The sequence below is a fragment of the Aquarana catesbeiana genome, linkage group LG05 (assembly GCF_042186555.1).
Source record: "Aquarana catesbeiana isolate 2022-GZ linkage group LG05, ASM4218655v1, whole genome shotgun sequence".
Classification (NCBI taxonomy): domain Eukaryota; kingdom Metazoa; phylum Chordata; class Amphibia; order Anura; family Ranidae; genus Aquarana; species Aquarana catesbeiana.
Genome location: NC_133328.1, coordinates 243,658,325 through 243,669,293, shown reverse-complemented (window position 1 = coordinate 243,669,293; position 10,969 = coordinate 243,658,325). Strand labels below are relative to the sequence as shown.

At 39.8% G+C, this 10,969-nt stretch overlaps 1 protein-coding gene across 1 annotated transcript in view; it reads left to right on the top strand.

Annotated features, from left to right (window-relative positions):
* The first annotated feature begins 7,921 nt into the window (after window positions 1–7,921).
* The window catches only part of SLC6A19 (solute carrier family 6 member 19), a 296,856-nt gene continuing 293,808 nt past the window's right edge, over window positions 7,922–10,969 (top strand). The window contains exon 1 of the mRNA XM_073630654.1: window positions 7,922–7,965. The gene's annotated coding sequence lies outside the window, so the exon portion shown is untranslated. The remainder of the gene's footprint in view (window positions 7,966–10,969) is intronic.

The window sequence follows — 10,969 nt, the reverse complement described above, 5'->3', positions numbered from 1 at the left end:
CTCAGTGCATCATGACGCTGGGGCGTGATCATATCTCTTCTGCATGCGACACACACGGCGGAACATTTGGGAGTGTGACAGCATGGTGGATTCCGAGGATTCCAGGCATCCCCGTGGTGGTGTATCTTATAGGAGGCACAAAGCCACTCCCATGAGTAAGGCTGAGATGGTGCGTATCCTTGAGAAGCATGACTACGATTCTAAGCTGCACAACTATGAAAGGCCCAACAGCCGAAAAGACTTCATTTTCAGGTCCTCACCATTTTGGAGGTCGAATTTTTGGTCAAACGAAGGAAGGACCAAATCCGAAAGCGATGGTCAGATTTAAAGCACCGCGAGCAAGAGGAGATGGAGTCGATCCATCACATCATCAAAAAAGTAAGTAATAAACAATATGTATATGTGTAAATTAGCTTTCTGTATATGTGCTTTCTCCAAGTAGGTTTTTAAAATTCTAGATAATGTTTTCTCTAATCTTTGTCTGAATTAGTTTTTTTAACATGAAGTTAAATATAAAGCAAAAATGAACATTTAAATGTGTTATTTTTTGCCATTTTTTGTGTAAAAAATATTTTTTTAATATTCTTTCAACAGGGAAGCACAAAAAAAGAAGGCTACAGACAAGTCACCAGAGGGGACAAAGAGAGGCTACCATCACCCGGGCCCCAATAGGGGAGACTTCAAGGCCATCTTCCCCCCAAAATCGTAAGTGACAACTTCAAACAGTCATTTAGCCATTGACAGGGGTGATTCTAGGTGGGCCAAAGGCCCTGGGCTTAGGGCGGAACTTAAGGGGTAAAGAACACTTTCTGGTTGATGCCTGGCTCATCAGTGCCCATTAATGCAGCCTTGCCAGGGTAGACATGGATAGAGGAGAGGATCACAGTCACACAGAGTCACGCCTGCTAGAATGAGCCTCATATATGCCCTATCCCATAGACAAGAGGGGTGGGGGGCAACTGCATGAATTTTTAAAAGTTGGCACTTGTCCATTGTTTCCCCACTGTAAAATGACATCACTTTCCCTTTTCGATGCATTTTTAAGGAGAAAAAAAACACAGTGCAGCATGGTGTAGTCCACTAGTCATGAGCAAACATTGTCAACTAATGCAGCAAAATGGATGCTAGAAACATATGGGACTTGGGGGGGATTAATGAATGTTGTATTATTTCTTTTTAGAGGAAAGTGAGTGCGTTCAGCTGAACCAGGATGTTAGTTTGGAGGTGTGGGATATGACACCTGGACCCAACACAGACCTTCCTATTGTGCATTTAACATCCACTGACGCAAGTCAAACAGAGAGCCAAAGAGACTCAGAAGTGGAAGAAAATATTTGTGAGCCTCTTGTTTGCGCAAGTAAGTATTTTTGGAATCTGTCTTCAAATGTGTATACATGTCAAATATTTATCAAAGTATGTAGTGCCTTAACATTAGCATGGAGAAGGAAGAGATTGAAGGAGCTGGCAGTGTTGCTATGTACCCGAGTTTTGCAGACCCAGGCACCAGGGCCAAGATTACAGAGTATTTGCAGTTTGTACATTCCTAGTAGTGTAGGTGTCTGAAGGGCAAGAAGGTTGCAAGCAACAATAGACTGGGTAGGTAAGTATTTCCCCAATTTGACTAGTAACTTGACCATAATTCACTATGTAGGGCCTCAGCCACTTGTCCATTGTTCCCTTAATGCTTTTTCCTCTTCTTATAAGGACACAAACTTCCAAGATGCACAATTGGCCATATGAATGCAAATATGATGCAGGCTTTGATTGAGCTCAAGAAAATAAGGGAGGCTGCCACTATTTTATAGAGAAGAATACGTGATTATGTCGACATGCTTGCCAAATTTTAAGTTCATCTGGCCTGAAGTTTTCTTCCACTTGTTGGCTCCTGTTTGCAGTTTTAAGTTTTCCCATGGTTTTATTACTTTTAAACTCTGGTTCACATTGATGCTACTTTGAAATCGCACTTGAAGTAGAGCGATTTCGAATTAGCAAGGTCAGTGCAATTTCAGGTGCACCTTGATAGACATTTGTGTGTCTTCATGCGCAGATGTCTATTGAAGTCCCAACTGAAATTGCAAAAAGTAGTACAGGAACTACTTTTGCAAATTGTTGTGGCGTCGCTAAATCAGTGTTGCACCGATTGGAACAGTGCCATTGCCTCAAATAGGCTGCAACTTGTCATGCGATTTTAGCTATCAAATCACATGACAAATCGCTACAATGTGAACCTAGGCTTTATAGTGTCTGAGGTCAGTGTTTAGCCACTCCACTTCTCTAGGTGCACCACCAGGTCCTGTTTTCTTTATTTTCCGCAGGCTAAAAATGACATCATCACCTGTGCCAAAAACAAAAAATATAGAAAACATGACCTAGAAATGCACCTGGAGAAGGAGAGTTGTGAAACACTGCCCTAAGTAATGTTTTAATGTTTCTTTATGTATTTTTAAGAATCGCAAAGTCAAAAATTGAAGCTGTACACAAATTGGGGACACACAATTCGGAATTGCCTCATGATCCCATGCCTAAAATGTGTGTCTTTCCCTACATGTGCTATCTGCCATCATGGGATATCAATGTATGCCTTTTGGGGGTGCAACCCCTTCCTCAAAACTAAAGTAGGGGAGAGGAAGGGGTTGCACCCCCGAAACACGTCCATTGATCCCCATGATGGGAGCTAGCACATGTTGACACACTGGGGGTTATTTCCAAAAGGCAAGTGCAATGCAATGGACATGTTTCAGGGGTGCAATCTCTTCCTCTCACCTACTTTAGTTTTGAGGAAGGGGTTGTACCTCCAAAACGCATACATTGATATCCCGTGATGGCAGATAGCACATGTCCACACACTGTGTTTTTTGGGGCTTTAGGAAATAACCTGTTTGTACCTACACACATTTTAGGCAGGGGATCATAAGGGACACTTAACAGTTATGCCTCTACGTGTATGTGGCTTCAAATTTTGGCTTTTAGAGGGGTGAGATCACCCCATCTGAGGAAGGCAACAACAACACAGTTTTGGGATACTAATGTCTCATATGGCCTTCACTTTAGCAAAGTCGAACTTTTTAAGTTCCCGATTTGGGGATGTGTATGTTATGTTTTTAAACATGCCTGTTTAGCTCCAAAAAACACAAAGTAATGTCAAACATACATGTTGGTTTGTTCAAAAACCTTTTAAAAACACACATGTGAATGTGCTTGGAGTAAAATGTTTTATACTAAACAATGTGTGGCTTCTTATTTCAATGCTCAATACCAGTGTATTTGTTAAGTGTAGTTACAGTGACAATGTGCTCTAAAATGTGGCAAACTCAGGCAATTTTAGGGCCTCAAAGAAATTAAAGGAGTTGAAAAGGCTGATTTTTTATCATTAATGCATTACATACATTAACAACAATAACATTGTGTGTGTGTAGAAGAGCCACAGCACAACATAATAGTTAGCTGAAGAAGAGATTGTCACCTCATGCTGCAAATAAGTTACATTTGCACTATTGTAGAAACTGGCCAAAATTAAGGCCATTTGAGAACCTAGGAGACAGATAAGAAACACAAGCAGTCATTCAAATGAAATAGGAGTTTAGTATCAAATCAAAAATGTATTCAGGATCAGCAACATTTTGCTGCAAAGCCACTGTCCCTCTACCCACAAAGTATTCCATATACTGTTGCCAGACATCTCGGGCAGTTTGGGAGGGCAACCCAGCACAGCCACTTTCCAGAGCTGTCATCACAGCAGGATCAGCTGGGCCAGATACAGAAAAGTCAACCTCACTTGGAAGTGAGGCAAGGTAGCTGCTTGCATTTCTGCATAAGTAATTGTGCATGATGCAGCAGCACCACACCACTGCAATACTACATGGTTTAGCTTGTATTCGGCCAGGTTAATTTCTGTTAGAAAAATTAGGAACTGACTTGACAGTATTCCAAAAGCGTTCTCCACAACCCTTCAGGCACGAGACAGCCTATAGTTGTATATCCTCTGCTCTGGGGTGAGGTTCCTTATGGGAAAGGGCCTCATAAGGTGTTCCCCCAGAGCAAAAGGCCTCATCTGCAACAAATATTGAGGCCCTCAACATTTTCCTCAGGAGGTGGCAAATTTAAGGTGCCATTCTGTAGCTGATGGTAGAATTCGGTCTGTGCAATCACTCTTCCGTCCAAGTTGCAGCCGTTCTTCCCAACATCAAGGTACAGGAACTCATAATTTGCAGACACCACCGCTAGCATCACTATAATGCAAAAGCCCTTATAATTATAATAAGAGCCCAAGTTGGGTGGTGGGACAATACGCACATGCTTCCCATCAATTGCCCCACCACAGTTGGGAAAATCCCACTGATGGTGGAATTGAGAAGCAACATCCTGCCATTCCTGTGGGTTGGAAGGAAACTGTGGAGTCAAACGATAAAAAAAATTACTACTTTTGCACATAACATTGCAAGCAAATTTGACACAAACATTCTTGGCCAACATAAGTATAACATTTTTTAAAATGAGTATTTAAAGACAAAAAGTATAAGGTCAACTTATTAGATTCCTCACCCCCTCTGGTAGCCCATTCTAAAAATGTTATGGTGGGGGGGTGGGTAGATGTTTTGGACAGGTAACCCTCTCCACTTCTATGAGAGCTGAATGCCTAAATAATGTGTGATACTTTGGCCAGCTTCTCCTTACTTACACTATTGGCAGCCCAGTTGACAGGTAAGAAGTGTCATAATCCAAAAATATGGATACACACTGTCCAAATTGAAGCACATTTTTACATTCAGAAATTACCTATCAAGATAATAGGAGACAAAAACTTTCAAAAGTACCATTTGAAGATATTCAGGTAGGCCCTTGCACTACATGCTTTGGTGAATTCATCAAGAAATATGACCACAAAAGAGGTATAGTGTGTATGGGTTTTGCAAAGTCAGCAGATGGAGTATTGGTATCGGTTGACTTAGCATTGGGCGGGGGGGTTCCAAATAAGTTTGGGCCCCAAAAAAATTGGCCTCTTGCACTCTGCCTGAATTTGAGGACAACAATAACATTTGTTCACATTTTAGGGGGCGTTTAGGGTAAGCACAAAAATGAAGATGACAAAATACATTGTTAAGTTACTAGGCTAGGTGTGTATGGGCCCAGGATAGCATGCTGGGGAGGTTAGTGAAGGCAAATATGCAAGAAGGACAAAAAAGGTCCTCAGCATGCATGAGGACAAAGAGGACATCCAAAGTATATTACAATAATGGTATTATGGAATGAAGAAATGAATACAATACATTAGCAAACATTAAATACATAGAATGTGATGTTAAAGGCTAATACTTACCAGAATATAGTCCTTCTGCAGGACTTGGATGATGGCAGAACAGGTCTCTGGAATAATGATTCCCAGAGCCTGAGTGGAGATCCCAGTTGTGAACTTCAGATCCTGGAGACTTCTCCCCGTCGCCAAGTACCGCAAGGTGGCGATGAGCCTTTGCTCGGGAGTAATGGCTTGCCGCATGCATGTGTCCTGTTTACTAATATAGGGGGTAAGCAAAGCCAATAAACAGTGAAAGCAGGGGTCCATCATGCGGGGATAATTCCTGAAATCATCAGGATTATTATCCTGGAGCTCCTGAAACAAAGGCATTTGACAGAATTGGTCATGATTAAGCAACCAATTCTTGGTCCAAAAACTCCTCCTTCCCCTGTCCTAGACTGGACTTGGGTCAAAGCAATAACTCCAAGCCCAATAATAGCACAATCTCTCCGACGAGTACGCCACATGACTAGTAGACAAACGGCCGTTCAGAAACGAACTGACGATCAGAAAGGACCCGACAAGCACGACCTGAAAATCAGAAACGACCTGACAAGCACGCACTGAAAAACAGAAACGAACTGAAAAGAAAGCACTGAAAATCAGAAACGACCTGACAAGCATGCACTGAAAAACAGAAACAAACTGACAAGCACAACCTGAAAAACAGAAATGAACTGACAAGCACGACCTGAAAAACAGAAACAAATTGACAAGCACGAGGCTGAAACGCGCGAATCAACACTCACCAAACTTCTACTAACACGAGATTAACAGAAGGAGCCCAAAGGGTGGCGCATGAGTAGTGAACTTCCTTTTTATCGGCTCGTAGTACATCTAGTACGTCACTACATTCGTAATTGTTGGCCAACATTTGTGTGCCCGTGTATATGCAAGACAAGTTTGGGCCAATGCCCTTCGGACAAAATTCCACAGTTTTGTTGGTGAACAATCCGATCATGTGTATGAGGCTTAACACTTCGTGAAACATGGCTGGTAAGCTATTCACATATTGATAAAAAGGCAAGTTCCAAATATCATTTACAAGTAACATTCTTAAAAAAAAGCTTTATTCACTAACCTCATTAAACTGGCCTTTTCTCTCCATTGTCCAGACCTGACTAAAGAAGTTAACTAAACAATAAACTGTTGGTAATTTTTACAAACAGAGTAAAGAGACGTTGTCACTTTACCCTCTCTGTGCAAAATGACAGGTTCCATTGCAAGGAAAACCCGGCACCCTCTGATAATCAACTTCCCTGTGCTTTAATCTGCTCCATTTCCCTTTCCAAGCTAGGACTTAAAACCCTGTGTAAGCTCAGGGTCAAATGGTGTTGGAGCTAAAAGAGGGTTAACCTCTTACTCCTTCTCTTCAGTTAATGGTGTTCCAGTTGTAAAGTCGAAGCACTATCAAATGAGATGGTAAATACTTAGGTTTTCCCGGATGCTGCCTCAGGGTTTTAGCAAGCAAAGCTAGATAAAAAACATTTCCATTCTTACAAAACAACTGGAAACTGGCCAGAGCTGTAAACCATTAAAACTCATGACTACATAAGATAAGGAGTATGAGGTAAGCAATGCGTCCTCTGAAATGGTCAATCACCTGGAAAAATTCACTTCATATTGTTAAGGGTTTTTTTTTACCTCCTAGTTAAATGGAAAAGCTCATCATTAATACTACAGCATTAAAATAATAGAAAACATCAAATCATGTTTCTGCCTCTAATACTGTACTCCTACACAAAGGAAAACCAGTCAACCAAGCCATCAAATATAAGAGCTTTTCTTGTCAGAGAATAGGTGCAGGCACTTACACCCCTTTACCTTGGGCCCTGGAGAAAAGTAGTAAAGCAACATGTAGTGCACTTTGCGTGGCACCAAATTACATGTGTGGCCAGTTAGAGGGCCTTAAAGGGACATGATTAATTAAAATTTGAATCTATTTGCTGTATTCACAACATGCATATTCCACAGTCAATATACCCAAACAATATGCTTTAACTACTGTGTCACAAGCGGGAGTCAGACAGACATTTACAATACTCAGCATAATCATTTTAAACAAACAGACAAAGGCAGATAAAATGACAAGAGACCATAACCAAGTTGGCACTATATATTAGTTTCCACCTTAATTTTTAAATGTTCTAAAACCTTTAGGTGTGGTAAATGGTTTGGTTTGTAATTTTTTTATTTTTACTCAACATTTATACAACTTTTGTGCAATATTTACCCATTTTTCTCTTTGAATGCTTTGTGAAAATATATGAATCTTGGGTAAAAGTTGTGAGCCTCTTGATTGAAAACATTGATAAATAGACCCCATTGTTTGTTACTGTACTAATACAGTTGGAATTTAAGCAGTTTATATAATAGGTAAAACTAAATTTAAAAGTTTACAAAGTTGATTATTTTTTGTACTGCCCAGCACATCTTTAATGCAAATAAACAAAATTTAAAAGTTCAAAGCAAATCCAAAAATCTCCCTTACAAAATCAGCATGTACCGTAAGTTTTGTAAGTAAGCCCTGATGCAATAAACATATTTAATTGGTTGTTTTCTGTTTTTTGTCCTCATAATCATCTCAGGAATGTGCTAAATCTTTTAGTTGACCTATTCTGTGAACGTGTTGGTTCCACAGTATGGTTCACAGATCTGACTACAATGACTGGGTGAGTTACTTCAATTCTAAAATCTATGGGATTTTTTAATATTGTTATGGGTCATTTTATTAGTTTAAACTTAATGACATAAATGACTGAAACTAAAACAAATTAATGCAGTCGGGTTATATAGCTGTTGCATAAAATCTTTAACATGTCTCGCATGCACCATCATAAAAATCATGTAATATGACGATGCAAATTAATTGCAAACTACAGTCATGTATGTTTCTGTATATTTTTCAAATTGATACTTTAACACATTTAAGATATAAAATGAAGAAAGCAGTTTTCAGTGCGATATAATGCTGTTTCAATATCTTTCCTGCTTTTTGTATACTATAATGGTATGGCAAATGTTTGTTTTAAGCATTTAAATGTTTAATTGGAGGAGCAAGACATTCATTTAACCAGGTGATTTATTCTAAAAGTTTCAGATTAGGCAAATAAATTGATTGGTGAACACTGCTTGCTGTTTTCAAAGAAATAACAATCAAGCATGTGTTTATTCCTAATGAGAAAAAAGATCAGCACTATGGTTTGGTGTTATAGCTCTGGGCATATTGCTACCACAGTTATCTCCATGAAGTTTTTTAAGTTCTCTTTCATGTAGATCCTTCTAGAGAAACTAGAAGCTGTCAGTCACTGTAAAAGTCAATGGTACTGAGGGATCTCTAATGTCAAAGTGGTATTGTATCTCAGTTAAGGGAAGGTCCAGTAAAAAATGTGTGTCCACAAGCTGCATTATAACTGAAGTTAGGTAGAAAAATGTTAGCTCTACTATATCATGCGTTTTCACGTTTTTTAAAGTAGTGGGATATTGCCTGATTTAATTGTTAGCATGAATCCTTGCTTGTTTCTAACCTTACCTGTGCTGCCTTGTGACTGTTTGACCCTAACTTTACACCTAGTGGAATTTCAGTGACTCCAAAGTAAACTATAGCTTGGATACATGGGAACATCCTTGACTGTAAAAGTTTAAATTTATTTATTTCAGGTTTTATATAGCACCGTCAATTTATGCAGCACTTTACATACACATTGCACATTCACATCAGTCCCTACCCTCAATGAGCGTACAACTTAAAGTCCCTAACACACATTCATACATATATTAGGGCCAATTTAGACAGGATCCAATTAAGCTACCAGCATGTCTTTAGAGTGTGGGAGGAAACCCAAGCAGGCACAGGGAGAACATGCAAACTCCAGGCAGATGGTGGCGTGGTCAGGATTTGAACCAGCAACCCTTTTTGCTGCTAGGTAGAGTTGCCACCTCATCCCTTTAAAACTGAACACCTTTGAATTACACAGGTTCGGAGGCTAATTAAATGCAGATAAGGCTCCAAGTGAGTTTAATTACCACCTTAATCAGCCACAGAACCTGTGTAATTAATATGTGTTCGGGTTTAAAGGGATGAGTTGGCAACCATACTGCTAGGTGAAAGTGCGAACCCTCTCAGATTTATAAGGAAGCTGCTGTCCATTGCAAGCAATCTCTCATACAATTCAGAGTACAAGGCAGTGCCTGCAATACTCACGCCTTTGTGCATTGAGGCACTTTGTGGCACATTGTGTTAGGCAGCCCATTCAAAAATGCAATGCACCTTGACAGATTAAACTATAGTGCAGGATGCATTTTCCTTGTTGTGAACAACCATGCACCACATAAAGCACTGTGTGTTGTAACGTTTTGCAGGGCACATGCATTTAGTACTACAGTGCTGCAAGTGGTGTGAATACATCCTTATGGCTTATTTCCACCAGATGAATTGTCATGTATTTTGCTTCATTTGACATGCATTTGTAGCCTCCCTGACGGTTTTCCCGAGTGTGGCTCGGGGTTAAATTTCAGTCCCGTTAGCGGTAACCCCGAGCCACACTCGGGATTACATTGCAGGATCCTGGTGCGGCGCTACTTACCTTGTCCCCAGGATCCTGCAATGTCCCCTGCTGTGTCTGCGGGCTCTGTCTCCTCCGAAGCCTCTCCGTGCCAGGCTCCGTTCCCTGCGAGCGTCGCGACGCATGGGGGTGGAGCCTGGCGGCAAATTCAAAAAAATGTTAAAACCATAACACATACAGTACTGTAATCTTACAGATTACAGTACTGTATGAAATTATTTCACATTCCTTTTGTCCCCAGTGCTTTGGCCCATGCCCTGCATGCAGTTTTATGTTATATATACTGTTCTTTCTGCCTGGAAACTGGAGATTGTCCATAGCAACCAAAAAGTGTCCCTTTACGTCAAAAGTGGCTTTAGACCAGCTAGAAAACAGCGATAGTAAATTAGAACACTTGCAGAATTGAGCGATAGTGAATCGTGGGGAAATTTATTTTATTACTATTATATTATTATTTTTTTTTATTATTTATATTTATTTATTATATTATAATTTATGTTTTTGTGTTTCAAACTTCATCATACCCGGGATATCTACTAGACTCTTGTTTGGACAGATTTAAGTGTGATATTGTTAAGAATTACAGACCTACAATATAAAACGCAAAATTTCCATGCAAAATAATTGTACCGCTTTCAGCACCTAAAATCCGAAATAATCATACCACCAGGGAGGTTAAAGCACAAGCAAAATGAGTATTTGAAAATCCGTTGTGTTCAGTAGGGAGTGTTCCTTCCAATGTGTTGCACCTTACTGTATTAAAAAAAAATCCTGCATGCTACATTTCAATGTCTTGACCCCTAGACTGGATAGTGTAAGGGGGGGGGGATCCACAGTGATATAAAATATAATGCACAATAATGTTGCCCAATGTGAACACAATGTGTAAATTGGAAACAAGTGTGTGGTCTAGACTGACCTGTAAAACATGTGGATAAGCAAAATTTCTTAAAACTGTATGTGCATAATCCAAAAATATAAACAATGCAATTCAAACACAACGTGGATATCATCTTAAAAGGAAGAATTTTTTTTTTTTAAACTGACAAGAGACTAAATATATAATCAACAGTCTCTCAGGTTCCAAATAGTCTATGTGAAAGCAAATCAA